This window comes from Phyllobates terribilis, unplaced genomic scaffold, assembly GCF_046119375.1.
Source record: "Phyllobates terribilis strain yellow unplaced genomic scaffold, ASM4611937v1 Scaffold_5__5_contigs__length_657084704, whole genome shotgun sequence".
Lineage (NCBI taxonomy): Eukaryota > Metazoa > Chordata > Amphibia > Anura > Dendrobatidae > Phyllobates > Phyllobates terribilis.
Genome location: NW_027362765.1, coordinates 1485908 through 1512455, shown reverse-complemented (window position 1 = coordinate 1512455; position 26548 = coordinate 1485908). Strand labels below are relative to the sequence as shown.

Sequence of the window (26548 nt, the reverse complement as noted above, 5' to 3'; positions counted from 1 at the left end):
CCCAGGCTGCAATACCATACTGCTAGCTTGCACTTGAAATGGGGCCTTTTAGTTTGTCGGAGGCCGAAGCTGGCCACCACCTCATGGCTGCTTTGGCAGCGAGGTATCCATCTGCTTTGTTTTCTTGGAATGCAAGCGCATGTATGTAGTAGCGGCTAGGTCTGAGGTGGTCAGCGTTTTGGCGCATATCCTACCTCCTCTGAGGATTGCTGGAGGTTTTCCTGCTACTATCCCAATTCTATGACTCCCGTTAAAACAAAGCTTCAGGTGATGAATGATGGATGAGGTGGTGGAAAAGGACAAAGAGCAGGAGGAACAGGGACCATTCACATCAATATAAGGCCAGTCAACCACACATGTCTTGTAGGATATGTTTCTGTACCAAAAGGAGCGGTTTGGCTACATAGTTATAGGGCATGCAGTAAGTGCAATGCCTACCAAAAATTTCGAAGCACTCCAATGCCCCTTGGAAGTGACATGGAGGTCAGAGGGCCTTAACTAAACCGTTTTTTCCATTTATAGCAACTGGGTCTCCAGTGCACTGTTGGCCTAAGCAGTGAATGGAAGGCTTTCCAAAAATTATGAGGAACTGCAATGCCCCTTGAAACAGACGTGGATTACAGCATTCTAAAAACCTTATACCCATTATTGGGGAGTGGGTCTCCCTTAGTGTTCGCCTATGCATTGAAAAGGAAAAGCTGACTAAAATTAGGAGTAAATGCAATGCCCGTTGGAAGAATGGTGGAGTTCGCAGTGGAATAAAAAGACAATATCAATGCCCCTTGAAAAGTGGTGGAGGTTGCAGTAGCTTAACAAGACGGTTTTAATGCCCCTTGGAAGAGATGTGGAGGTCGCAGTGGAATAAAAAGACAATTTCAATGCTCCTGGGAAAAGTGGTGGAGGTCACAGTAGCTTAACAAGACAGTTTTAATGCCCCTTGGAAGAGATGTGTAGGTCGCAGTAGCTTAACAAGACGGTTTTAATGCCCCTGGGAAAAGTGGTGGAGGTCGCAGTAGCTTAACAAGACGGTTGTAATGCCCCTGGGAAAAGTGGTGAAGGTCGCAGTAGCTTAACAAGACAGTTTTCATGCCCCTTACAAGAGCCATGCAGTACAGCATATTAAAAACATTATTCCCATTATTGGGGAGTGGGTCTCCCATAGTCTATGCCTATGCCTTCCAAGCAAAAGCTGCCAAAAATTAGGACGGAGGAACTTGCAGTGCTGGCAACACAAACCACAATCACCCTGGTGGTATAGTGGTGGTGGAGGCTCAGGATAAGGAGAAGAGCAAAATACAGCCGAAATGAGGAAGCGTATACCCATGTGTGGGTGTGAAGCGGTGCATGGGAATATACCTCACGAAAAAACACAGTGGATTTGACTTTATGTTACTCTGCTGTCATTTGGTGGTGATGAGAAGTCTGGCCCAATCCAGCCCTTGTTCATTTTGATAAGGGTCAGCTTGTCAGCATTGTCAGTTGACAGGTGAGTGCGCTTATCCGTTATAATTCCCCCAGCGGCACTAAAAACACGCTCCGATAACACGCTAGCGGCAGGGCAGGCCAGGACCTCTAAGGCATACAGAGCGAGTTCATTCCAAGTGTCCAGCTTGGATACCCAATAATTAAAAGGCACAGAGGAATCACGGAGGACGCTGGTAAGGTCGGCAAGGTACTCCCTCACCATCTTTTGAAACTTTCCACTCCTTGTGAGACTACTCGCGCCTCAGGGCCTGTAAGCTGGGCGGGTCTCAGAAAACTGTCCCAGAATTTTGACAGTGTTCCCCTGCCTCTGCTGGATTGGAGTTGCGTCTCTCTCGCCTGTACGAGATCTCCTCTTCCACCACTTCAAGAGTAGCGGGGCACAAATATGGAAATAGACCAGTGAACAGCTCTTCAGAGTGTCCAAGTGTGGGATCAGTTGCTGTCTGATGACACTCGGCATGGTGGGAGGAAGGAGCATCAGGGTGAGGAGGAGTATGCGGTCGAGACTCACGGCGGCTACTAAAACTTGACCGTGTGGCTACTTGACTACTTTTTGAAGCTCATCAAGAGAATGCCAATAGTGTACAAAGCAGTCAACAAAGCTAAAGGTGGCTACTTTGAAGAACCTAGAATATAAGACATATTTTCAGTTGTTTCACACTTTTTTTGTTAAGTATATAATTCCACATGTGTTAATTCATAGTTTTGATGCCTTCAGTGTGAATGTACAATTTTCATAGTCATGAAAATACAGAAAAATCTTTAAATGAGAAGGTGTGTTCAAACTTTTGGTCTGTACTGTATATTGGTGTCTGAACAGTCAGTGAGACACTATTACAGGTTTTTTTTACGGCAAAAAATGCCAAAAACAGGATAATACAGAGATTTGAACTGTGGAACTGCAAAACCACAGTTATATTTCTCTGGCCTACACCAGACTGTTTGAAACAGATATATTGGTGTCTGACCAGTCAGGGAGACACTATTACAGTTTTTTTTTTACGGCAAAAAATGGCAAAAACAGGATAATACAGAGATTTGAACCGTGGAACTGCAAAACCACAGTTCTATTTCTCTGGCCTACACCAGAATCTTTTAAACAGATATATTGGTGCCTGAACAGTCACAGACACACTAAATTTTAATTTTTTTTTTTTTTTGGGGGGGGGGGACGCATATTTGTACAGTCTGACTGAGGAAAAAAAAAAAAGGATTTAGATGAAAAAAAAAAAAAGGATTTTTCCTGGCCCCTGAGACCTGGGGATAAGTCTAGCAATTTGACCAGCAGGAGCACACAGGACTGTAATGCAGTGTTTGTTGGTATAACCACTGCGTCTCCTATACAGCCTGCCTGCCTGATATCTGGGATGGATATTAGTCCTGAGAAGGACTGTTAGTTTGATTTGGCAGGCTTTAGAGACCATACACTACCTATTTCACACTATATATCTCTCCCTAACTCAGCAGCACCCTCTCTACACTGTCTGATCCGGAGCGACTGTGTCCAAGATAGTGGCGCCCGGTTTTAAATACTAAAGGGGACGCTGTGCGGCCAGCCAATCACTGTAATGCCCACAAACAACATGGCTGCGGCATTCCAGTGACTGGCTGGCAATCCCTGCATGTTCATTGGCTCTGTAAAGAGTGCCAAACGTGCAGGGCGGAGACCTGAGCTCCCGCCCGAGTAACCCGGAAATGCTTGGTGCTCCCCGAACATCCCGAGTAGTGAGATGCTCGGGCGAGTACCGAGCAGTGTTGAGCATGCTCGCTCAACACTAATTGTGACCCTACATAACATGTCTCCCACTGGACTCAATGAAAAATTAAGTTTCGCTCCATTTTTATGAATCTTTTGAATATGCTAAACGTCTGATTATCCCATAATTACTTTTTATTTACATATGTCTCTTTTTGATTTTATTTCAGTTATATGTGGAGATGATCTAGTTACAGCTCAACTGAAAAGGTTGTTAGAATTTCCACCACACAATATGCTCTTGGAGTAACATCTGGCGTGAGATGAATGTTTTTGAAATATTAATATCTTTATGTTACTGCTGTAATTAATCGTAATTATGTCTGAGATTATGAAATTACGATTACTGGATGAGCATGTTTTTTCAGTATTACTAATCATGTTCACATTCCTTCACAATCTCACTAACCATGTACATACCGTTAATCATTAACTATTTTGAACTTATATTGTGGGCAACAACCTCACTGTTTTTCTCTTTTCCCACTGCATCCCTAACATTCATGTGTCACGTTTCAACTCACTCCTTTCCAGTTTATAAAGGTATAAAAAATATATACATAATAATCACATATAGTTTATTTATAATATTCACTCCCTTCTAGTATATGAAGGCATACATATGTTCAATTCTTCATCACTTTTTATGAATTATTGGAGGATTTCTTTAAGAGATACAGTGCCTACAAGTAGTATTCAACCCCCTGCAGATTTAGCTGGTTTGATAAGATGCAAATAAGTTAGAGCCTTCAATCTGCAAACGAGAGTAGGTTTTATGAACAGAAGCATAAATCTTACAAACCAAAAAGTTATGTTGCTCAGTTGAATTTTATTAAATTTTCAACATAAAAGTGTGGGTCAATTATTATACAACCCCTATGTTTAATATTTTGTGGAATAACCCTTGTTTGCAATTACAACTAATAATCGTCTTTTATAAGACCTGACCAGGCCGGCACAGGTCTGTGGAGTTATCTTGGCCCACTCCTCCATGCAGATCTTCTCCAAGTTATCTAGGTTCTTTGGGTGTCTCATGTGGACTTTATTCTTGAGCTCCTTCCACAAGTTTTCAATTGGGTTAAGGTCAGGAGACTGACTAGGCCACTCCAACATCTTGACTTTTTCCCTATTGAACCAGGCCTTGGTTTTCTTGGCTGTGTGCTTTGGGTCGCTGTCTTGTTGGAAGATGAAATTACGACCCATCTTAAGATCCTTGATGGAGGAGCGGAGGTTCTTGGCCAAAATCTCCAGGTAGGCCGTGCTATCCATCTTCCCATGGATGCGGACCAGATGGCCAGGCCCCTTGGCAGAGAAACAGCCCCACAGCATGATGCTGCCACCACCATGCTTGACTGTAGGGATGGTATTCTTGGGGTCGTATGCAGTGCCATCCAGTCTCCAAACATCACGTGTGTGGTTGGCACCAAAGATCTCGATCTTGGTCTCATCAGACCATAGAACCTTGAACCAGTCTGTCTCAGAGTCCTCCAAGTGATCATGAGCAAACTGTAGACGAGCCTTGACATGACGCTTTGAAAGTAAAGGTACCTTACGGGCTCGTCTGGAACGGAGACCATTGCGGTGGAGTACGTTACTTATGTTATTGACTGAAACCAATGTCCCCACTGCCATGAGATCTTCCCGAAGCTCCTTCCTTGTTGTCCTTGGGTTAGCCTTGACTCTTCGGACAAGCCTGGCCTCGGCACGGGAGGACACTTTCAAAGGCTGTCCTGGCCGTGGAAGGCTAACAGTAGTTCCATAAGCCTTCCACTTACGGATGATGCTCCCAACAGTGGAGACAGGTAGGCCCAACTCCTTGGAAAGGGTTTTGTACCCCTTGCCAGCCTTGTGACCCTCCACGATCTTGTCTCTGATGGCCTTGGAATGCTCCTTTGTCTTTCCCATGTTGACCATGTCTGAGTGCTATTCACAAGTTTGGGGAGGGTCTTAAATAGTCAGAAAAGGCTGGCAAAAGAGATCTTTAATCCACACATGAGAAGCTCATTATTCTTGGTGCCTGAACTACTTCTTAATACTTTAGGGGGACCAAACAGAATTATTGTGGTTTGAGGGGTTGAATAATAAATGACACTCTGAATTAACTTTTTACGTTTTAAAAAAAAAAACAAACAAAAAAAAAACAAAATTTGCTGCAGTGCATTTCCCACTTCCAGGCTGATCTACAGTACAAATGTCACAATGCCAAGTTAATTCCGCATGTGTCAACCAGCTAAATCTGCAGGGGGTTGAATACTACTTGTAGGCACTGTATATGGAAAAAACCCTCTTCTTTCCTCTTTGACACTTTTTAACCTATTTAATAAATTTTATCACATTCTTAACTTTACTCTAGATATGGCTATGACCCAGAGAGATATAATTATTGCCCATATAAGAAATATATTATTCCATGTAATTATTAACATTTGGAAGCATTAGAATGTAATCAGAAATATACAGTCATTCCGCAACAGGGGTACAGAAATATGGCCGCTGAACAGCGCACGCACGTCACAGTCCTTAGGAGTAATCTTCCTCGATGGCTTCAATGTGTGTGTGCGCATCTCCGTGACGTCAAATGGAGATTTCTCCACGACTTGAGCACCATATGAATGCCGGGAATGAACTTTACACCACACGTCATATGGTGATGCGCATGCACATAATACCCGGCGGTCTCCAATTAGAAGAGTATATAATGGTGGACTCAGCTTTCTGGTGGCACCTTGTTTTTTGATAAAACATACATGAAACGCGCATCAAACAAGGCTGATACCCTTCTCTCTCCCAGGTCCCTGCAGTGTACCGCATCACGGGTAAGCTTTAGATAGTTAAAAAACTAATATGTATCTTCTGTGTATACAAACTTAATTTGAACAGGTCAGTTAGCATGATAAGTGGCAGACTTTAATGTGGATCAGCTATAGCGATCCCAATAGAAATATGGACAGAGGTTATGCTATTTTTTTGACCCTTTATGCACAACTGACTTTATTTCCTGCTGACCACAACACTGTGTGATTTACCCTGATCATCACATGCGTATACATATACAGTACAGACCAAAAGTTTGGACACACCTTCTCATTTAAAGATTTTTCTGTATTTTCATGACTTTGAAAATTGTACATTCACACTGAAGGCATCAAAACTATGAATTAACACATGTGAAATTATATACTTAACAAAAAAGTGTGAAACAACTGAAAATATGTCTTATATTCTAGGTTCTTCAAAGTAGCCACCTTTTGCTTTGATGACTGCTTTGCACACTCTTGGCATTCTCTTGATGAGCTTCAAGAGGTAGTCACCGGAAATGGTCTTCCAACAATCTTGAAGGTGTTCCCAGAGATGTTTAGCACTTGTTGGCCTTTTTGCCTTCACTCTGCGGTCCAGCTCACCCCAAACCATCTCGATTGGGTTCAGGTCTGGTGACTGTGGAGGCCAGGTCATCTGGCGTAGCACCCCATCACGCTCTTTCTTGGTCAAATAGCCCTTACACAGTCTGGAGGTATGTTTGGGGTCATTGTCTTGTTGAAAAATAAATGATGGTCCAACTAAACGCAAACCGGATGGAATAGCATGACGCTGCAAGATGCTGCGGTAGCCATGCTGGTTCATTATGCCTTCAATTTTGAATAAATCCCCAACAGTGTCATCAGCAAAGCACCCCCACACCATCACACCTCCTCCTCCATGCTTCACGGTGGGAACCAGGCATGTAGAGTCCATTCGTTCACCTTTTCTGCTTCGCACAAAGACACGGTGGTTGGAACCAAAGATCTCAAATTTGGACTCATCAGACCAAAGCACAGATTTCCACTGGTCTAATGTCCATTCCTTGTGTTCTTTAGCCAAACAAGTCTCTTCTGCTTGTTGCCTGTCCTTAGCAGTGGTTTCCTAACAGCTATTTTACCATGAAGGCCTGCTGCACAAAGTCTCCTCTTAACAGTGGTTGAATAGATGTGTCTGCTGCTAGAACTCTGTGTGGCATTGACCTGGTCTCTAATCTGAGCTGCTGTTAACCTGCGATTTCTGAGGCTGGTGACTCGGATAAACTTATCCTCAGAAGCAGAGGGGACTCTTGGTCTTCCTTTCCTGGGGTGGTCCTCATATGAGCCAGTTTCTTTGTAGCGTTTGATGGTTTTTGCAACTGCACTTGGGGACACATTCAAAGTTTTCCCAATTTTTCGGACTGACTGACCTTCATTTCTTAAAGTAATGATGGCCACTCATTTTTTCTTTACTTAGCTGATTTTTCTAGCCATAATACAAATTCTAACAGTCTATTCAGTAGGACTATCCGCTGTGTATCCACCAGACTTCTGCACAACACAACTGATGGTCCCAACCCCATTTATAAGGCAAGAAATCCCACTGATGAAACCTGACAGGGCACACCTGTGAAGTGAAAACCATTTCCGGTGACTACCTCTTGAAGCTCATCAAGAGAATGCAAAGAGTGTGCAAAGCAGTCATCAAAGCAAAAGGTGGCTACTTTGAAGAACCTAGAATATAAGACATATTTTCAGTTGTTTCACACTTTTTTGTTAAGTATATAATTCCACATGTTTTGATGCCTTCGGTGTGAATATACAATTTTCATAGTCAAGAAAATACAGAAAAATCTTTAAATAAGAAGGCGTGTCCAAACTTTTGGTATGTACTTGTGTGTGCACCCGCACGACCTCTTCTCAGGATGTACAGAAGCGTCTCCTGTGTGTAAAGCCATGGCCAAGGCTACAGCAAAGAGACTAATCTCAGAAGTCGTCTGCAGATTAGGGGTACCCGAGACCATGAAGAGTGACAGAGGCACCCACTTTACCGAAGAAACAAAGCAGGAAATAATGCCCGCCCTGCGAGTCAAAAAGGCCTTCATACTATGTACCATTCACAAAGTAGCGGTAGAGTAGAGATTGAATGGGACTCTGAAACTGAAAATCCAGTAAGCAATGGCCGAAACTGGCAGACCATGGACAGAATGCTTGTCCCTTGCACTCTTCTCAGTCAGGTATACTCCCAAAAAGACAGGCCTCAGCCCATATGAGGTGTTATTTGGGTCAGCCCCTAGGCTAGGGTTGTATTTTCCACAATAGCTCCAGATGCAACATGTTCTTCTTATGTTATTGAACTTACAAAATGCTTGTTTAACATATATTCTCAAGTTTTCCAGATCCAGACTCTGTGGAAGAAAGCCATCCCTTGCAGCCTGGAAACTGAGTGGTGGTCAAGACAGGTCAGGAGAGCTCTTAAGCCTCGATTTGATGGACCCTTTCAAGTCCTGATGACAAATGAGATGGCCATAAAGTTCGAGAGAAAGCCCAACTGGATCTACGCCTTACACTGTAGGAGAACAGCTGAGCCCAAGAAAGCCACCGAGTGATGTGGACGCACACATTGTGCCTTATCCTTGATAAATGGGGGCTCATCGAGGACTATGTCCCAAGAGAGAGAATGGGGAGCTAGTTACCACTTTCTGACTTGATACCTCAGACCCTGTAGTCCGTTATAAATTTAACTTGTGAAACATGGTCTCCTGCCTTAGGGAGGAGTGGCAGCGTGGGCACACCTAAAGACTCACCCAAAAGTATATATGTGTCACCACCACCAATACTGGCTATTGGTCTGATTGTAAGACCTGGAGTATGGTGGGGTGGAACACTGGGGAAGACTGGGCCTACAACCCTTCTGTAGCCCAAGAAAAGACAGACAGCACAGGTAGAAGCCTCCTTACTAGATTGTCTGTTACAACCAGAATATATATCCAAACGTTGAACAGTGGGAGAGCTCTTGTGCTATTGTTAAATTCCTGATACCACTACAGATTGTGACTCTAAATACAGACAAGCTCCACAAATATGCAACAGAAAATCGGAGACACAAGTGTGACATCAGCATTCCTACTACTTTCGACCCTCAAGTGTACATTGACTCTACTGAGGTTCCAAGAGGAGTACCAGACAAGTTCAAAGGCAGAGATCAAGCAGCAGCGGGGCTTGGAATAGTTATTCCCCATTGTTACCATTACAGCGAATAAAAATGTGACCCGGATAAATGCTATCTACAATGACAACTTTGACGAGCACATGAATGTGGCACCCGTATAGTTTCCTTGCTTGTTGTGGCTTGAGTGTGTGTGTATGTGTGTCCATCCGATGGTGTGACAGACAGACCGATCTGGAGAATCCGGTGAAGCAGTGTAGGAAGACCGGCTTCTTCTATTAGGGAAGGAGAATATATCTGGGGGGAGTCTGTAGACAGGCCTTGCTGCTGGAACAGCCACCCACTGCCACAAGAGAAGGGAATTGTGAGAGCAGGAGTTATACTTTATCTATCCTGACTCCATTTTGATTTTTGTACGTGCATCTTCTGCTTACCAGAATGGAGTTTGAGTCAGTATGTGTGTGTGAGATAAGGGGTCCCTAACAGAATGTCTTTGTCTAGAGACTCAGAGAAAACATAAGGAAGAAAAGAAAGTCAGAAAGTTGTGTGTCAGTAGTGTTTACCTAGCCAATTAGATGTATGTATGCTAATGCCAGCACATATTTAGAGATAAGCTGAGCCAATTATATTGTTTTAAAGTATGAATACTAATAACCTATATAAACGTGGACCAGAGCATATAATAAAGTAGATCTAGTCTGATGTTCAAATGTATCAGTCGTAGTTCTTCAATGCACGTATTTGAATTTACAATGTAATTTGGAGCAGATACGTCTCACATTATGTGGCGACGACAGGGGGCATCATACATACTGTATAAGGGGCATAATGGGGGCACTACCCTGTGTGGGGGCATCATACATCCAGCATAAGGGGCATAATGGGGGCATTATACTGTGTGGGGGCATCATACATCCTGCATAAGGGGCATAATGGGGGCATTACACTGTGTGGGGCATCATACATCCTGCATAAGGGGCATAATGGGGGCATTACACTGTGGGGGCATCATACATCCTGCATAAGGGGCATAATGGGGGCATTACACTGTGGGGGCATCATACATCCTGCATAAGGGGCACAATGGGGGCATTACACTGTGCGGGCATCATACATCCTGCATAAGGGGCATAATGGGGGCATTACACTGTGTGGGGGCATCATACATCCTGCATAAGAGGCATAATGGGGGCATTACACTGTGTGGGGGCATCATACATCCTGCATAAGGGGCATAATGGGGGCAAAACCCTGTGTGGGGGCATCATACACCCTGTATAAGGGGCATAATGGGAACATTACACTGTGGGGGCATCATACATCCTGCATAAGGGGCATTACACTGTGTGGGGGCATCATACATCCTGCATAAGGGGCATAATGGGGGCATTACACTGTGTGGGGGCATCATAAATACTGCATAAGGGGCATAATGGGGGCATCATACATACTGCATAAGGGGCATAATAGGGACATTACACTGTGTGGGGGCATCATACATACTGTATAAGGGGCATAATAGGGGCATTACACTGTGTGGGGCATCATACATCCTGCATAAGGGGCATAATGGGGGCATTACACTGTGTGGGGGCATCATACATCCTGTATAAGGGGCATAATGGGGGCATTACACTGTGTGTGGCATCATACATCCTGCATAAGGGGCATAATGGGGGCATTACACTGTGTGGGGACATCATACATACTGCATAAGGGGCATAATGGGGGCATTATACTGTGGAGGCATCATACATCCTGCATAAGGGGCATATTCACTTTCTGACTCCGGAGGGTGTGGACATGCCTGTCTGCCTCTCTGCTAGATTGTGGAGACAATACGGCGCCGGACTACTGGCAGCCCATTGCAGCAGCAGAAGCTTCTACTTTATTTTAGTTACAGTTTTGTTACAGTTATTTTATTTTATTACCTTCTCTGGATTGCAACGTTCCTGTATACTCGTCTATTGGGGATGGAAGATACAACACTTCCCACACTATCAACTGCTGCTGGGCACACAGCACGAGATCTGCACCTGGATCTTCTTCCACCACTTACAAGTCTCCTGCAGGTACAGACACTCTGGGGCAAGCAATACGGACCATCTCAGCTAATGCTACTGAAGGATGCATGCTGCTACCCACAGCCTGTGACAGGGATACAGCCATATGTGAGCGGTGGAGGTCACTGTATACGATTTGCCATGGAGAGGACTGGTGTGACGGGTGGGAATAATGACGGGATGGTGGACCCTAGGTCTGTTGCTAAACGAGCAGTGTATTCTAGGGATCGTCTTCTGGAACTGCGCAGGATAAAGTCTTCTCCAGCAGTGGCAATACTGAATGTTCCACGGGAAATAAGGAGACCTTTCAGAGGCTGCAGAGCAGGCAAGAAGATCAAGTCCTGGAGGAGAAGGTTTAAACCAGTGGTCCCATCCATTATCATGGGTAACGTACGATCGCTGGGAAATAAGTCGGATGAACTGCTGGCTCTGAGTAAGACCCAGAAGGAGTTTAGGGAATGCAGTCTCATGTGCTTTACAGAAACCTGGCTGCATGAGGAGGTCCCAGATTCATGTGTCTCGGTACCAGGGTTTCAAATGGTTCGGGCTGATAGAGAGTTAGATGCGGCAAGAAAAAAGGTGGAGGAGTGATACTCTACATTAACAACAGATGGTGCAATCAGGGGCATGTAACTGTTAAGGAGAAACATTGCTGTCCAAATATTGAACTGTTAGCAGTGGGCCTCAGGCCTTACTATCTGCCTAGAGAATTCACTCTTGTTATTGTAGTTGTGATGTATATACCACCATCTGCGAACCCAGAGGCTGCTGGGGATGTGTTGTCAGGGGTGATGGCCCGGCTTCAGACTAAACACCCAAACTCTCTAACTGTAATTTCTGGGGATTTCAATCGAGTAAAGATCTCATCTGCAATACCAAAGTTCTATCAATATGTCAAATGTCCTACACGGGACAACAACACACTGGATCTCCTCTTTGCTAATGTTAAGAATGCTTATTCATCGGCTGCATTACCCCCCCTGGGGAAATCTGACCACAACCTCATACTATTGTCTCCTGCTTACCAACCAGACGTCCGCAAACAACCAGTGACAATTAAAAAGATAAGGAAGTGGTGTCCAGCAGCAGAGGAGGCGTTACAAGACTGCTTTGACTGTACAGACTGGGAGGTGTTGTGTACCATGAAAGAGAAATGTAATGTTAATGAGATTACTGGCAGAGTTACTGATTACATCAACTTCTGTATGGACATTGTAGTACCTGTTCAAGAGATTCGGTGTTATGCAAACAATAAGCCATGGATTACAAAAGAGTTGAAACATTTACTAAACATGAAAAAACTGGCTTTTAAAAGGAAGGACAAGGAGGCATTGAAAATTATACAGCGAGACCTAAAGGGGAAAATTAAGATTGCCCGTGAGGCATTCAGAGTTAAATTAGAAAATCAATTTGCACAAAAAAGCTCCAGAGAGGTGTGGGCTGGAATGAAGCTAGTGACTGGGTTTAAGGCAAGGTCGGAGCAGGGGGGTGGTGGACTTACAATGGCTAATGAAATGAATCAGTTCTTCAATAGATTCAGCAATAAAGGTGCGGTAGCAGCAGGGAAGGGGGAGGAGGCCGGGGAACAACTAGCTAAATTAACAGGGGGTGAAATAGATCATTTCTCGGTCTCCAAAAATGACGTGAGGGACCAGTTTAGTAAGCTGGCCATTGGCAAAGCAGCAGGGCCTGACGGTCTCAGTCCACGTGTCCTCAGAGTGTGTGCAAATGAGTTATGTACTGTCTTCCAGCATCTCTTTAACCAGAGCTTACAATCAAAGAGAGTACCAGTGCTATGGAAGACTTCCTGCCTGGTGCCGATTCCCAAGACTACCTTCCCGGCTTCCCCGGGGGACTATAGACCGGTGGCCTTAACATCACATGCGATGAAGTCCTTGGAGAGAATAGTACTTGCTCACTTGTGTCCGAGGGTGATGGCGCATACTGATGCTCTTCAGTTTGCGTACCGGCAGGGACTGGGTGTGGACGATGCTGTAGCGTCTCTGCTACAAACAGTACATTCCTTTTTGGACAATGATGGAACCACAGTGCGTGCTTTGTTCTTTGATTTCTCTAGTGCGTTCAACACATTACAGCCACTCTTACTGCGAGGAAAGTTGATTAAAATGGCGGTGGATGAGGGACTTGTGAATTGGATAATTGACTACCTGTCGGATAGGCCACAGTTTGTTAGGTGGGGGACGGCTACATCAGATAGTGTACTGAGCAGTGTCGGAGCCCCGCAGGGAACAGTGCTGTCGCCATTCCTCTTTACATTGTACACAGCTGACTTTCAGTATAAATCAGACCGTTGTCACCTCCAGAAGTACTCGGATGACTCTGTGATAGTTGGCGGTATTGGGAAGGACCAGGACGAAGAGGAATATAGAAGGGTGGTTGCGGACTTTGTAGTATGGTGCCAGGCTAACCATCTAGAACTAAATGTTAAGAAAACTAGGGAGTTGGTGATGAGCTATGGAAGGTGCAAGAAGGTATGCCTACCTGTTACCATTGACGGTCAGGATGTGGAGATGGTGGACAGTTTCAAATATTTGGGGGTTTACCTGGATAGCAAGCTAGACTGGAAGTGCCACATGGAGAAGGTCTACAAGAAGGGGATGAGTAGATTGTACTTCCTAAGGAAGTTAAGGTCTTTTAATGTGTGTGGCAAAATGCTTGAGGTGTTCTACCAATCCATTGTGGCTAGTGCCACCTTTGCGGCAATAATTTGCTGGGGTAACAGTGTGCGTGTTGCTGACGCCAACAAGCTCAACAAACTTATAAAGAAGGCTAGCGCGACGGTGGGCCTACAGCTTGGGACTTTTGAAGAGGTGGTAGAGGATAGGATTAAGAAGAAGTGCAGAGCTATAATGGGCAACAACACACACCCGCTTTATGAACTGTTTGCGAAACAGAAGAGCACATTCAGCAATCGCCTAATACAACTAAGGTGTAAAAAGGAAAAATACAGGAGATCGTTTGTTCCAACAGCTATGGGGGTGTTTAACAAATGTCTGAAAAGCAATGTCTAAAGCATTCCAAATGTTTTGTTATTATATGTGTCATGTTCGAGATCTGTGTTCTGCTGCTGTGATACCGCAATTTCCTCCGGGATAAAATAAAGTATATCTTATCTTATCTTATCTTAATGGGGGCATTACACTGTGTGGGGCATCATACATCCTGCATAAGGGGCATAATGGGGGCATTACACTGTGTGGGGCATCATACATCCTGCATAAGGGGCATAATGGGGGCATTACACTGTGGGGGCATCATACATCCTGCATAAAGGGCATAATGGGGGCATTACACTGTGGGGGCATCATACATCCTGCATAAGGGGCATAATGGGGGCATTACACTGTGGGGGCATCATACATCCAGCATAAGGGGCATAATGGGGGCATTACACTGTGTGGGGGCATCATACATCCTGCATAAGGGGCATAATGGGGGCATTACACTGTGTTGGGGCATCATACATCCTGCATAAGGGGCATAATGGGGGCATTACACTGTGTGGGGGCATCATACATCCAGCATAAGGGGCATAATGGGGGCATTACACTGTGTGGGGGCATCATACATCCTGCATAAGGGGCATAATGGGGGCATTACACTGTGTGGGGGGCATCATACATCCTGCATAAGGGGAATAATGGGGGCATTACACTGTGTGGGGGCATCATACATACTGCATAAGGGGCATAATGGGGGCATTACACTGTGTGGGGGCATCATACATCCTGCATAAGGGGCATAATGGGGGCATTACACTGTGGGGGCATCATACATCCTGCATAAGGGGCATAATGGGGGCATTACACTGTGTGGGGCATCATACATCCTGCATAAGGGGCATAATGGGGACATTACACTGTGTGGGGGCATCATACATCCTGCATAAGGGGCATAATGGGGGCATCATACATCCTGCATAAGGGGCATAATGGGGGCATTACACTGTGGGGCCAGTAAAGGGGTCCTGTACTATGAGAACAATACGTTTCCTCCCTTCCTGTCTCCATAGTTGGGTCGTATGTATCTATTACAGGAAACAGAACAAAAACCTTATGATTCTTATAAAGGGGCAACACAAGACCCCAAAAGAGTCTCCGTGCTGAAGGGGTTAATGCCCCCTGCGCCCAGTAATGGGGTCTCCACATACCTCCACCTGCAGAGCCGCCACCACATATATGGCTGCTCTGTGCGCACAGGAGCTGTGATGAGGTCACAGGAGGGGAGGAGTCAGGGGTCACATGATCAGGGGCCTCAGTGGATGCAGGACTCTGCTGTGCTGGTTGTCATGGTGCTGGATGAGCTGAAGTTTGTGTGGGGTCAGGAGGGGTTTACAGTGTGGATGTAGCAGAGCCGCGTGTGTACGAGGTGTACGGAGCAGAGCCGTGTGTGTACGAGGTGTACGGAGCGGAGCCGCGTGTGCACGAGGTGTACGGAGCGGAGCCACGTGTGCACGAGGTGTACGGAGCGGAGCCGCATGTGTACGAGGTGTACGGAGCGGAGCCGCGTGTTTTAGAGGAGTACGGAGCAGAGCCGCGTGTGTACGAGGTGTACGGAGCAGAGCCGCGTGTGTACGAGGTGTACGGAGCAGAGCCGCGCGTGTACGAGGTGTACGGAGCGGAGCCGTGTGTACGAGGTGTACGGAGCAGAGCCGTGTCTACGAGGTGTACGGAGCAGAGCCGCGTGTGTACGAGGTGTACGGAGCGGAGCCGCGCGTGTACGAGGTGTACGGAGCGGAGCCGCGCGTGTACGAGGTGTACGGAGCGGAGCCGTGTGTACGAGGTGTACGGAGCGGAGCCGTGTGTACGAGGTGTACAGAGCGGAGCCGTGTGTACGAGGTGTACGGAGCAGAGCCGTGTGTACGAGGTGTACGGAGCAGAGCCGTGTCTATGAGGTGTACGGAGCAGAGCCGCGTGTGTACGAGGTGTACGGAGCGGAGCCGCGTGTGTACGAGGTGTACAGAGCGGAGCTGTGTGTATGAGGTGTGCGGAGTGGAGCCGCGCATGTACGAGGTGTGCGTAGTGGAGTCACACGTGTGTACAGAGTGGAGACGTGTGTGTACGAGGTGTACGGAGCGGAGCCGAGTGTGTACGAAGTGTGCGGAGCGGAGCCGAATGTGTGCGAGGTGTACGGAGCAGAGCGTGTGCGAGGTGTACGGAGCGGAGCCGAATGTGTGCGAGGTGTACGGAGCGGAGCAGAGCGTGTGCGAGGTCTACGGAGCGGAGCAGAGCTTGTGCGAGGTGTACGGAGTGGAGCGGAGCGTGTGCGAGGTGTACGGAGTGGAGCCGAGCGTGTGCGAGGTGTACGGAGCGGAGCCGTGCGTGTACGAGATGAACGGAGCGGAGGCGCGCGTGTGTATGAGGTGTACGGAGCGGAGCCGTGTGTGTACGAGGTGTGCGGAGCCGCACGTGTACGAGGTGTACAGAGTGGAGCCAAGTGTGTACGAGGTGTACAGAGTGGAGCCAAGTGTGTACGAGGTGTACGGAGTGGAGCCGAGTGTGTACGAGGTGTACGGAGAGGAGCCGAGTGTGTACGGAGTGGAGCCGTGTGTGTACGAAGTGGAGCCGAGTGTGTGCGAGGTCTACGGAGCGGAGCTGAATGTGTACGAGGTGTACGAAGTGGAGCCGTGTGTGTACGAGGTGTACGGAGTGGAGTCGCGCGTGTACGGAGCAGAGCCAAATGTGTACGAGGTGTACGAAGTGGAGCCGTGTGTGTACGAGGTGTACGGAGTGGAGCCGAGTGTGTACGAGGTGTACCAAGTGGAGCCGAGTGTGTACGAAGTGGAGCCGTGTGTGTACGAGGTGTACGGAGTGGAGTCGCGCGTGTACAAGGTGTACGGAGCGGAGCCAAATGTGTACGAAGTGGAGCCGTGTGTGTACGAGGTGTGTGGATGAGGTGTACGGACTGGAGTCGCGCGTGTACAAGGTGTACGGAGCGGAGCCAAATGTGTACGAAGTAGAGCCGTGTGTGTACGAGGTGTGTGGAGAGGAGCCGTGTGTGTACGAGGTGTACGGAGTGGAGGCGCACGTGTGTATGAAGTGTACGGAGTGGAGCTGTGTGTGTACGAGGTGTACCGAGCGGAGGCGCTCGTGTGTATGAGGTGTACGGAGAGGAGCCGCGTGTACGAGGTGTACGGAGCGGAGCCGCGTGTACGAGGTGTACGGAGCGGAGCCGCGCGTGTACGAGGTGTACAGAGCAGAGCCGCGCGTGTACAAGGTGTACGGAGCGGAGCCAAATGTGTATGAAGTGGAGCCGTGTGTGTAAGAGGTGTGTGGAGAGGAGCCGTGTGTGTACAAGGTGTACGGAGTGGAGGCGCACGTGTGTATGAAGTGTACGGAGTGGAGCCGTGTGTGTACGAGGTGTACGGAGCGGAGGCGCGCGTGTGTATGAGGTGTACGGAGAGGAGCCGTGTGTGTACGAGGTGTACGGAGTGGAGCCGAGTGTGTGCGAGGTGTACGGAGCGGAGCCGAATGTGTACGAGGTGTACGAAGTGGAGCCGTGTGTGTACGATGTGTACGGAGTGGAGCCGTGTGTGTACGGAGTGGAGTCGCGTGTGTACGGAGCGGAGCCAAATGTGTACGAGGTGTACGAAGTGGAGCCGTGTGTGTACGAGGTGTACGGAGTGGAGCAGAGTGTGTACGAGGTGTACGAAGTGGAGCCGTGTGTGTACGAGGTGTACGGAGTGGAGCCGAGTGTGTACGAGGTGTACGAAGTGGAGCCGTGTGTGTACGAGGTGTATGGAGCAGAGCCGCGTGTGTGTACGAGGTGTACGGAGCAGAGCCGCGTGTGTGTACGAGGTGTACGGAGCAGAGCCGTGTGTGTACGAGGTGTACGGAGTGGAGTCGCGCGTGTACAAGGTGTACGGAGCGGAGCCAAATGTGTACGAAGTGGAGCCGTGCGTGTACGAGGTGTGTGGAGAGGAGCCGTGTGTGTACGAGGTGTACAGAGTGGAGGCGCACGTGTGTATGAAGTGTACGGAGTGGAGCCGTGTGTGTACGAGGTGTACGGAGAGGAGCCGTGTGTGTACGAGGTGTACGGAGAGGAGCCGTGTGTGTATGGAGTGGAGCCGAGTGTGTACGAAGTGGAGCCGTGTGTGTACGAAGTGGAGCCGATTGTGTGCGAGGTGTACGGAGCGGAGCCGAATGTGTACGAGGTGTACGAAGTGGAGCCGTGTGTGTACGATGTGTACGGAGTGGAGCCGTGTGTGTACGATGTGTACGGAGTGGAGTCGCGTGTGTACGGAGCGGAGCCAAATGTGTACGAGGTGTACGAAGTGGAGCCGTGTGTGTACGAGGTGTACAGAGTGGAGCAGAGTGTGTACGAGGTGTACGAAGTGGAGCCGTGTGTGTACGAGGTGTACGGAGTGGAGCCGAGTGTGTACGAGGTGTACGAAGTGGAGCCGTGTGTGTACGAGGTGTATGGAGCAGAGCCGCGTGTGTGTACGAGGTGTACGGAGCAGAGCCGCGTGTGTGTACGAGGTGTACGGAGCAGAGCCGTGTGTGTACGAGGTGTACGGAGTGGAGTCGCGCGTGTACAAGGTGTACGGAGCGGAGCCAAATGTGTACGAAGTGGAGCCGTGCGTGTACGAGGTGTGTGGAGAGGAGCCGTGTGTGTACGAGGTGTACAGAGTGGAGGCGCACGTGTGTATGAAGTGTACGGAGTGGAGCCGTGTGTGTACGAGGTGTACGGAGAGGAGCCGTGTGTGTACGAGGTGTACGGAGAGGAGCCGTGTGTGTATGGAGTGGAGCCGAGTGTGTACGAAGTGGAGCCGTGTGTGTACGAAGTGGAGCCGAGTGTGTGCGAGGTGTACGGAGCGGAGCCGAATGTGTACGAGGTGTACGAAGTGGAGCCGTGTGTGTACGAGGTGTACGGAGTGGAGCCGTGTGTGTACGATGTGTACGGAGTGGAGTCGCGTGTGTACGGAGCGGAGCCAAATGTGTACGAGGTGTACGAAGTGGAGCCGTGTGTGTACGAGGTGTACGGAGTGGAGCAGAGTGTGTACGAGGTGTACGAAGTGGAGCCGTGTGTGTACGAGGTGTACGGAGTGGAGCCGAGTGTGTACGAGGTGTACGAAGTGGAGCCGTGTGTGTACGAGGTGTATGGAGCAGAGCCGCGTGTGTGTACGAGGTGTACGGAGCAGAGCCGCGTGTGTGTACGAGGTGTACGGAGCAGAGCCGTGTGTGTACGAGGTGTACGGAGTGGAGTCGCGCGTGTACAAGGTGTACGGAGCGGAGCCAAATGTGTACGAAGTGGAGCCGTGCGTGTACGAGGTGTGTGGAGAGGAGCCGTGTGTGTACGAGGTGTACAGAGTGGAGGCGCACGTGTGTATGAAGTGTACGGAGTGGAGCCATGTGTGTACGAGGTGTACGGAGAGGAGCCGTGTGTGTACGAGGTGTACGGAGAGGAGCCGTGTGTGTATGGAGTGGAGCCGAGTGTGTACGAAGTGGAGCCGTGTGTGTACGAAGTGGAGCCGAGTGTGTGCGAGGTGTACGGAGCGGAGCCGAATGTGTACGAGGTGTACGAAGTGGAGCCGTGTGTGTACGAGGTGTACGGAGTGGAGTCGCGCGTGTACGGAGCGGAGCCAAATGTGTACAAGGTGTAAGGAGTGGAGCCGAGTGTGTAAGAGGTGTACGGAGTGGAGCCGAGTGTGTACGAGGTGTAAGAAGTGGAGCCGTGTGTGTACGAGGTGTACGGAGTGGAGTCGCGCGTGTACAAGGTGTACAGAGCAGAGCCAAATGTGTACGAAGTGGAGCCGTGTGTGGAGAGGAGCCGTGTGTGTACGAGGTGTACGGAGTGGAGGCGCACGTGGGTATGAAGTGTACGGAGTGGAGCCGTGTGTGTACGAGGTGTACGGAGAGGAGCCGTGTGTGTGCGAGATGTACGGAGTGGAGCCGTGTGTGTACGAGGTGTGCAGAGCGGAGCTGTGTGTGGAGTGAAGCCGCGCATATACGAGGTGTGCGTAGTGAAGTCACACGTGTGTACAGAGCGGAGCCGTGTGTATACGAGGTGTACGGAGCAGAGCCGTGTGTACGAGGTGTACGGAGCGGAGCCGTGTGTGTACGAGGTGTACAGAGCGGAGCTGCGCATGTGTACGAGGCATGTGGAGCTGCGCGTGTGCGAGGCGTGTGGACTCCGGCGATGACTCCGCTCCTTTCCAGGGACAGATCAGCTGTCATGTGCCGCTAAAAGCCACATGTGGAGTCGCGATCCACCCATGGCTGTTAACATGTTAAAGGGAATCTGTCACCCCCTGGGATCTATCAGACCTCTAATATGGGGATACAGGTGATAGAAGTATGAATCTATACTCACCTGTATGTCCCATATTAGAGGTCTACTTGCTGGGTAATAGCTTTTTATTAAATTAGTTTTGGCAAGCTTCACGGCTGGGGGATGCGAAGTAATCCCTGCCTATTAGCTTCCTTCCCATATCCCACCCCTCCCCGGCACGTCACAGGGGCCTGTGACGTGCAGTTCCCATCCGGATCCCGCGCCTGCGCAATTTACCCTGTATGGACGGCGCTGTTCTTCCTGCCGTCTGTGTAGCCTTGTGGAGCAGGAAAATTGTGCGAAGGTGCCGGTGAGTCACAATTGTGAAATTCCACTTTTTTTGCTATTTCACAGCACTTTGAATTTTTGTCCTGTTTTCCAGTACACAATATGGTAAAACCAATGGTGTCATTCAAAAGTACAACTCGTCTCACAAAAAACAAGCCCTCACATGGCCATATTGACGGAAAAATAAAACAGTTATGGCTCTGGGAAGAAGGGGAGCAAAAAACGAAAACGCAAAAATGGAGAAACCCAAGGTGGTAAAGGGGTTAATATCAAATAATTATAAAAAAAATAGAAAAGTGTTAGAAAATATTTGTTTTTATTTCTTTCATATAGGCATCGAAGAAAACCAGCGTATGGATCTTTTCCAGCCTGGGTGCCGGGTTATCTGGACTTATTCCATCCGGTGTTGTTCATATGGTGCGAAATCCCTTCCCAGATCCTCTGAATTCCTACATGGGATGTAAATTCCCTCAGGACCGACCCGCTGAATTCACGGCTTATCAATGAACATTTATATTTTGTTCATATTTATCCGGAACTTTGGAAAACCGTCTAAATGGTTAACATTTCTGATGAATTGTATCATTTATTTCAGTTAAATGTACAATATAGATTTTTGGCAATGTTCACACTCTGCATCTGAGGCTGAATGGTCCACAATGTACATTATATAATCATTGTCATATAGCATTTTATAGAGAAATTCATAAACATTTTGAAATATAATAAATATATAGATAGCTTGGAGACACGAGGGTCAGTGGGTGCTGGCCCGGCGGTGTTTAGAAAACCATATGGACCAGGGCTCACCCCACTGAACGCCCTCTCTCCTTTCCCGTGGACAGGACACTACTCAGACCAGACAGGGCGAGGGTAACCCAGTGCGGCAATAATTTATTGCACCAACACCAGCCGGTCACATACAGTACAGCCCCAGCAAGTACATAAGATGGTGCAGATGACATAGTCTCACCTTCCCGCTGGCTCTGAGCAGCTGTGACTTCGGAGCATCCAGGGCCGACTACCCCAACTTTATGCCGGCAACCAGAGAGGACGTAGCGGCAAGCTTAGGAAGCTGAGCGAGTGCAGTGAGGTACGTGGCCAGGTGACCTGATTGTCCCAACCTGGATTCTCCAGCGCCTTTGAGGGTTCAGTGATGGTCAGTGGAGCAGATCTGTGTCCTCCAGCTGGTCGGTGGCTTGCTGTAGGGTGTGTGGGAAAAGAGGCAGATCCTACTTTTTTAGGTCACTGCTCGTATTCAGGCATTTTTCCACAGGATTGGGAGAAAGTCGTCTCTCATTGTTCAAGAGTTCATTGTTTGTCCTTCAATATTTGCATGAGAACAAGGTTGAATGCACTAATACAATAGGTAGACAGCAAAACTAACAATGATCAATGGGTCAGTTAGCCGGTGCCTTTGTTCCACAAGGACAGCAGGACAATAAGCTGTAGGGGGCGATATAATCCGTACACAGCAGCCATTCAAGATTCCAACAATTAATTACATCTACAACTAGAGTCACCGACAATAGTTCCTGTCCCTGTGCCCACTGACTTAAGGCCCCATCACACTTAGCGATGCTGCAGCGATCCCGACAACGATACGACCTGTCAGGGATCGCTGGTGAGCTGTCAAACAGGCAGGCTCACCAACGATCAGGGGAGCAGCGACATCGTGGAAAGAATCTTTCCACGATGTCCTGCTCCTGGTTACCAGCCTGCTGAAGCAGGAGCAGGCTGGTAACCATGGTAAACATCGGGTTACTAGGGGCACACGCGCACCAAGTAACCCGCTGTTTATCATGGTTACCACTCTGTTACGGTGAGAGGGAGGTTACCGCTCACTTTAGCAGGCTCGTAACCATGATAAACATCGGGTTACTAGGTGCGCGTGTGCCCCTAGTAAGCCGAAGTTTATCATGGTTACCAGCCTGATCGCTGCTCCCGCTGGTCACACACAGCGATGTGTGCTGACCAGCGGGAGAGCAACGACCAAAAAAAGGTCCAGGACAATCTGCAGCGATCAGCGACCTCACAGCAGGGGCCTGATCGCTGCAAAGTGTCACACATAGCGACATCGCTGGTGAGGTCGCTGTTGCGTCACCAAAACCGTGACTCAGCAGCGATGTCGCTAGCGATCTCGCTATGTGAGACGGGGGCTTAAAGGCCCCGTCACAATAAGCGACGCTACAGCGATCCCGACAACGATACGACCTGTCAGGGATCGTTGCTGCGTCGCTATGTGGTCGCTGGTGAGATGTCAAACAGTCAGATCTTCCCAACGACGCAGCACCGATGCGGCGATCCGTAACAATCTGTATAACGATGCACGCCTATGTGTTTCTGTGTCTGAGTCGTTAACAAGGTCGTTGGTAAGGTGTCAAACACACCGATGCATGCTACCCAGCGGGGCCTCAACGATCAAAGAAATGTCCAGACCATTCCGACACCACCAGCGATCTCACAGCAGGGGCCTGGTCGCTGCTAAGTGTCAAACATAGCGAGATCGCTGCTGAGGTCGCTGTTGCGTCACAAAACTTGTGACTCAGCAGCGATCTCGGTAGCGGTCTTGCTTAGTGTGAAGGGGGCTTAAGAATGCGTTTGGCAGAATTAAGAAGAAATGCTGTGTCCTCACATAGAGATATGTAAATATACAACTATCTATATATATATATACATATACAGTACATCTATATATGGATATAGACATAAGGTTCAAAGGAAAACACAGTTTGAGGTGTAAATTTCCGTAATAACACAAGTGTTGTGTGTATAAAGTCTTATTGAGAAGGATGTGTTCTTGTTAATCTCTGAGACTATAGGAGCAGAACAGAAGCTTCAGGCCGGAGTCACACTACCCGTAGACAAAATCATTCCGATTCTCACTGATGAGAGTCGCACGAGTTCTCCGTGTGTAATGCGATGATGCGATATTTTCTCGCCCGTGTATCCGTATGACATCCGTATGCAACGCGTTTATTTTCTCTGCAACCGTTATTCTCCAATCATTTACAGGACCATTTACAGTGTTCTGTGCTACAGAATGATAATGTAACCATGAAAATTTGACGGCATACGGATGGTCCGTGTGGCGACCGATGTCTTCTTCACACCCATAGGCTTGCATTGGCGAGTCTCGCACGATATACGCGTACAATCACAACATGCTGCGATTTTGCTTGCACGCCGAATACGAGAAAAAAAGGGTGATCTGAGCTGCCCCATAGAATAACACTGGGCCGAGTGCTGTGCGATGTTTTATGTGTTATACGGTAGTCGGACTCCGGCCTTACCTGACATATCTGCTTCTAGAAGGATGTGACATGGAAGGAGGAAGAGCAGCACAATCCTGTAGTTGTGGCTGAAGGACTTGTACATGCAACCATCTAAACACTGATAAAGAGAACAAGTAATGGGAGCAGCACTCCAGGGAAAGTACTGACAATGTCTGACTGTATTGATACAGAGGACTTTATTCACACAGATACAGAGGACTTTATTCACACAGATACAGAGGACTTTATTCACACAGATACAGAGGACTTTATTCACACAGATACAGAGGACTTTATTCACACAGATACAGAGGACTTTATTCACACAGATACAGAGGACTTTATTCACACAGATACAGAGGACTTTATTCACACAGACACAGAGGACTTTATTCACACAGACACAGAGGACTTTATTCACACAGATACAGAGGACTTTATTCACACAGACACAGATGACTTTATACACACAGATACAGAGGACTTTATTCACACAGATACAGAGGACTTTATTCACACAGATACAGAGGACTTTATTCACACAGACACAGAGGACTTTATTCACACAGATACAGAGGACTTTATTCACACAGATACAGAGGACTTTATTCACACAGATACAGAGGACTTTATTCACAAAGATACATAGGACTTTATTCACACAGATACAGAGGACTTTATTCACACAGATACAGAGGACTTTATTCACACAGACACAGAGGACTTTATTCACACAGACACAGAGGACTTTATTCACACAGACACAGAGGACTTTCTTCACGCAGACACAGAGGACTTTCTTCACGCAGATACAGAGGACTTTCTTCACGCAGATACAGAGGACTTTCTTCACGCAGATACAGAGGACTTTATTCACGCAGATACAGAGGACTTTATTCACGCAGATACAGAGGACTTTATTCACGCAGATACAGAGGACTTTATTCACGCAGATACAGAGGACTTTATTCACACAGACACAGATGACTTTATACACACAGACACAGATGACTTTGTCGGGGTAAAAGAGAATATATTTATTTCCACTTTTATATTCTTGTAACTTTTATACGCTTTTTTGCTAATGTACTAACCACCATTTTGTGTCTTATAACAATAAGCTTTCCTTGCTACGTAATACTCAAATCGAAACTTAAACTAAGACAGTTCCAGTGTTGCCAAGATTTATTTCAGAGAAACGAAACAAGATTATAAGCTGGCGGCTGCAATATCTGCCCAGAGACTGAGATAAGGAGATGTGGACCAATCAGGAGTGGCCAGACATTGGACTTTCATGGCTTACCCCGCTCCGGACAACCTCTTTCCCCTCCCATTATGTAGTGTATTTAGATTTGTGCATGTAAAAAATAAATTCAGAACATTGCTGAGGACGTTGTCTGTAGTAGCCTTCTGAGCATGCTCTGAGTTTGAACCAGCTTGTTGTCTGACTCATTCTTTGAATGGTTGACCCATGCTCATAGTTTGAATTTGGAGTGACTGGAGGACGAGTGGAATGTCATCACGACCCCCACAAATGGCGCTCAACGTGCGGCGTGGCTAGCGGTACGCCGCCCTCCCGGACCCATATTGCTGACTTCCCTGGTGGTGACCGCGGTGGCTGAATTTGAGGCCTGATCAACCTCCATCGAACACGGTAAGTTGAGATGTATTTTATATGTCTCACTTGCCTGTGTGTCAGCCGCAGCGGTTCCTGTGGGATTGTCAGGTTGGATCTGGGTGGGTGACCGGTCGAGTGGTGAGACCTTGGGCGTCCCGCACCACGTCCTGAACCAGCAAGTGTTAAAACGAGTGACGTCGCATGCCTGCGCGTGCTCGTGTGCACACCAGCTCCTCCTCCCCCGGTCACTGTACTTTTGTTAGATAGCTGCCTCCCGTAACTGATAGTCGAAGTTTCAAAGCATTCCTGAATTGTAGTGTAAAGGAGGTGTTGTGCTGTCAGAATCTGTGACGAATTGAGGAGTACTCTTCGTCTAACACAGAGACTGCTGTAAAGTCAAGGTTAGGAAACAGTGTATTGAGGAGTACTCTACACTGACGGGTGGTGCCGTAGTAGGAAGGAAGACGAATTGAGGTGTACTCTTCGTCTTATACAGAGAAACCTCATAAGGAGGGGTTCTGCTGTAAGGGTCTGTGACGAATTGAGGTGTACTCTTCGTCTTATACAGAGAAACCTCATAAGGAGGGGTTCTGCTGTCAGTCGGGGTGCCGTGGTGAGTCGTACTGTAAAGTCGCCATTCAAGGTTAGGGAAGGGACGGATCGAGGTGTACTCTCTGTCTTATCAGTGTATTGAGGAGTACTCTACGCTGAGGAGTGGCGACCTGTAGACTGCACCAGTGATCTGAGTCGCGACAGATCATTGCATTCTATAAGAAAATGTTGTGTATATTTAAATTTGAAAGATCTCGTAAGTTGTGGAATGCTGCTG

General features: G+C 47.9%; 2 protein-coding genes across 3 annotated transcripts in view; one reads left to right on the top strand and one right to left on the bottom strand.

Annotated features, from left to right (window-relative positions):
• The window catches only part of LOC141271684 (uncharacterized), a 241179-nt gene that overhangs the window by 33118 nt on the left and 181513 nt on the right, over positions 1-26548 (bottom strand). Inside the window, exon 1 of one of the 2 annotated variants that reach the window (XM_073681730.1) lies at positions 15419-15505. The exons of the other annotated variant lie outside the window; for it this stretch is intronic. The gene's annotated coding sequence lies outside the window, so the exon portion shown is untranslated. Of the gene's footprint in view, positions 1-15418; positions 15506-26548 lie in introns of those variants that run through there. 2 annotated transcript variants of the gene reach the window in all.
• LOC141273837 (uncharacterized) overlaps positions 1-26548 on the top strand; it is a 98676-nt gene that overhangs the window by 20351 nt on the left and 51777 nt on the right. The window lies entirely within an intron of this gene.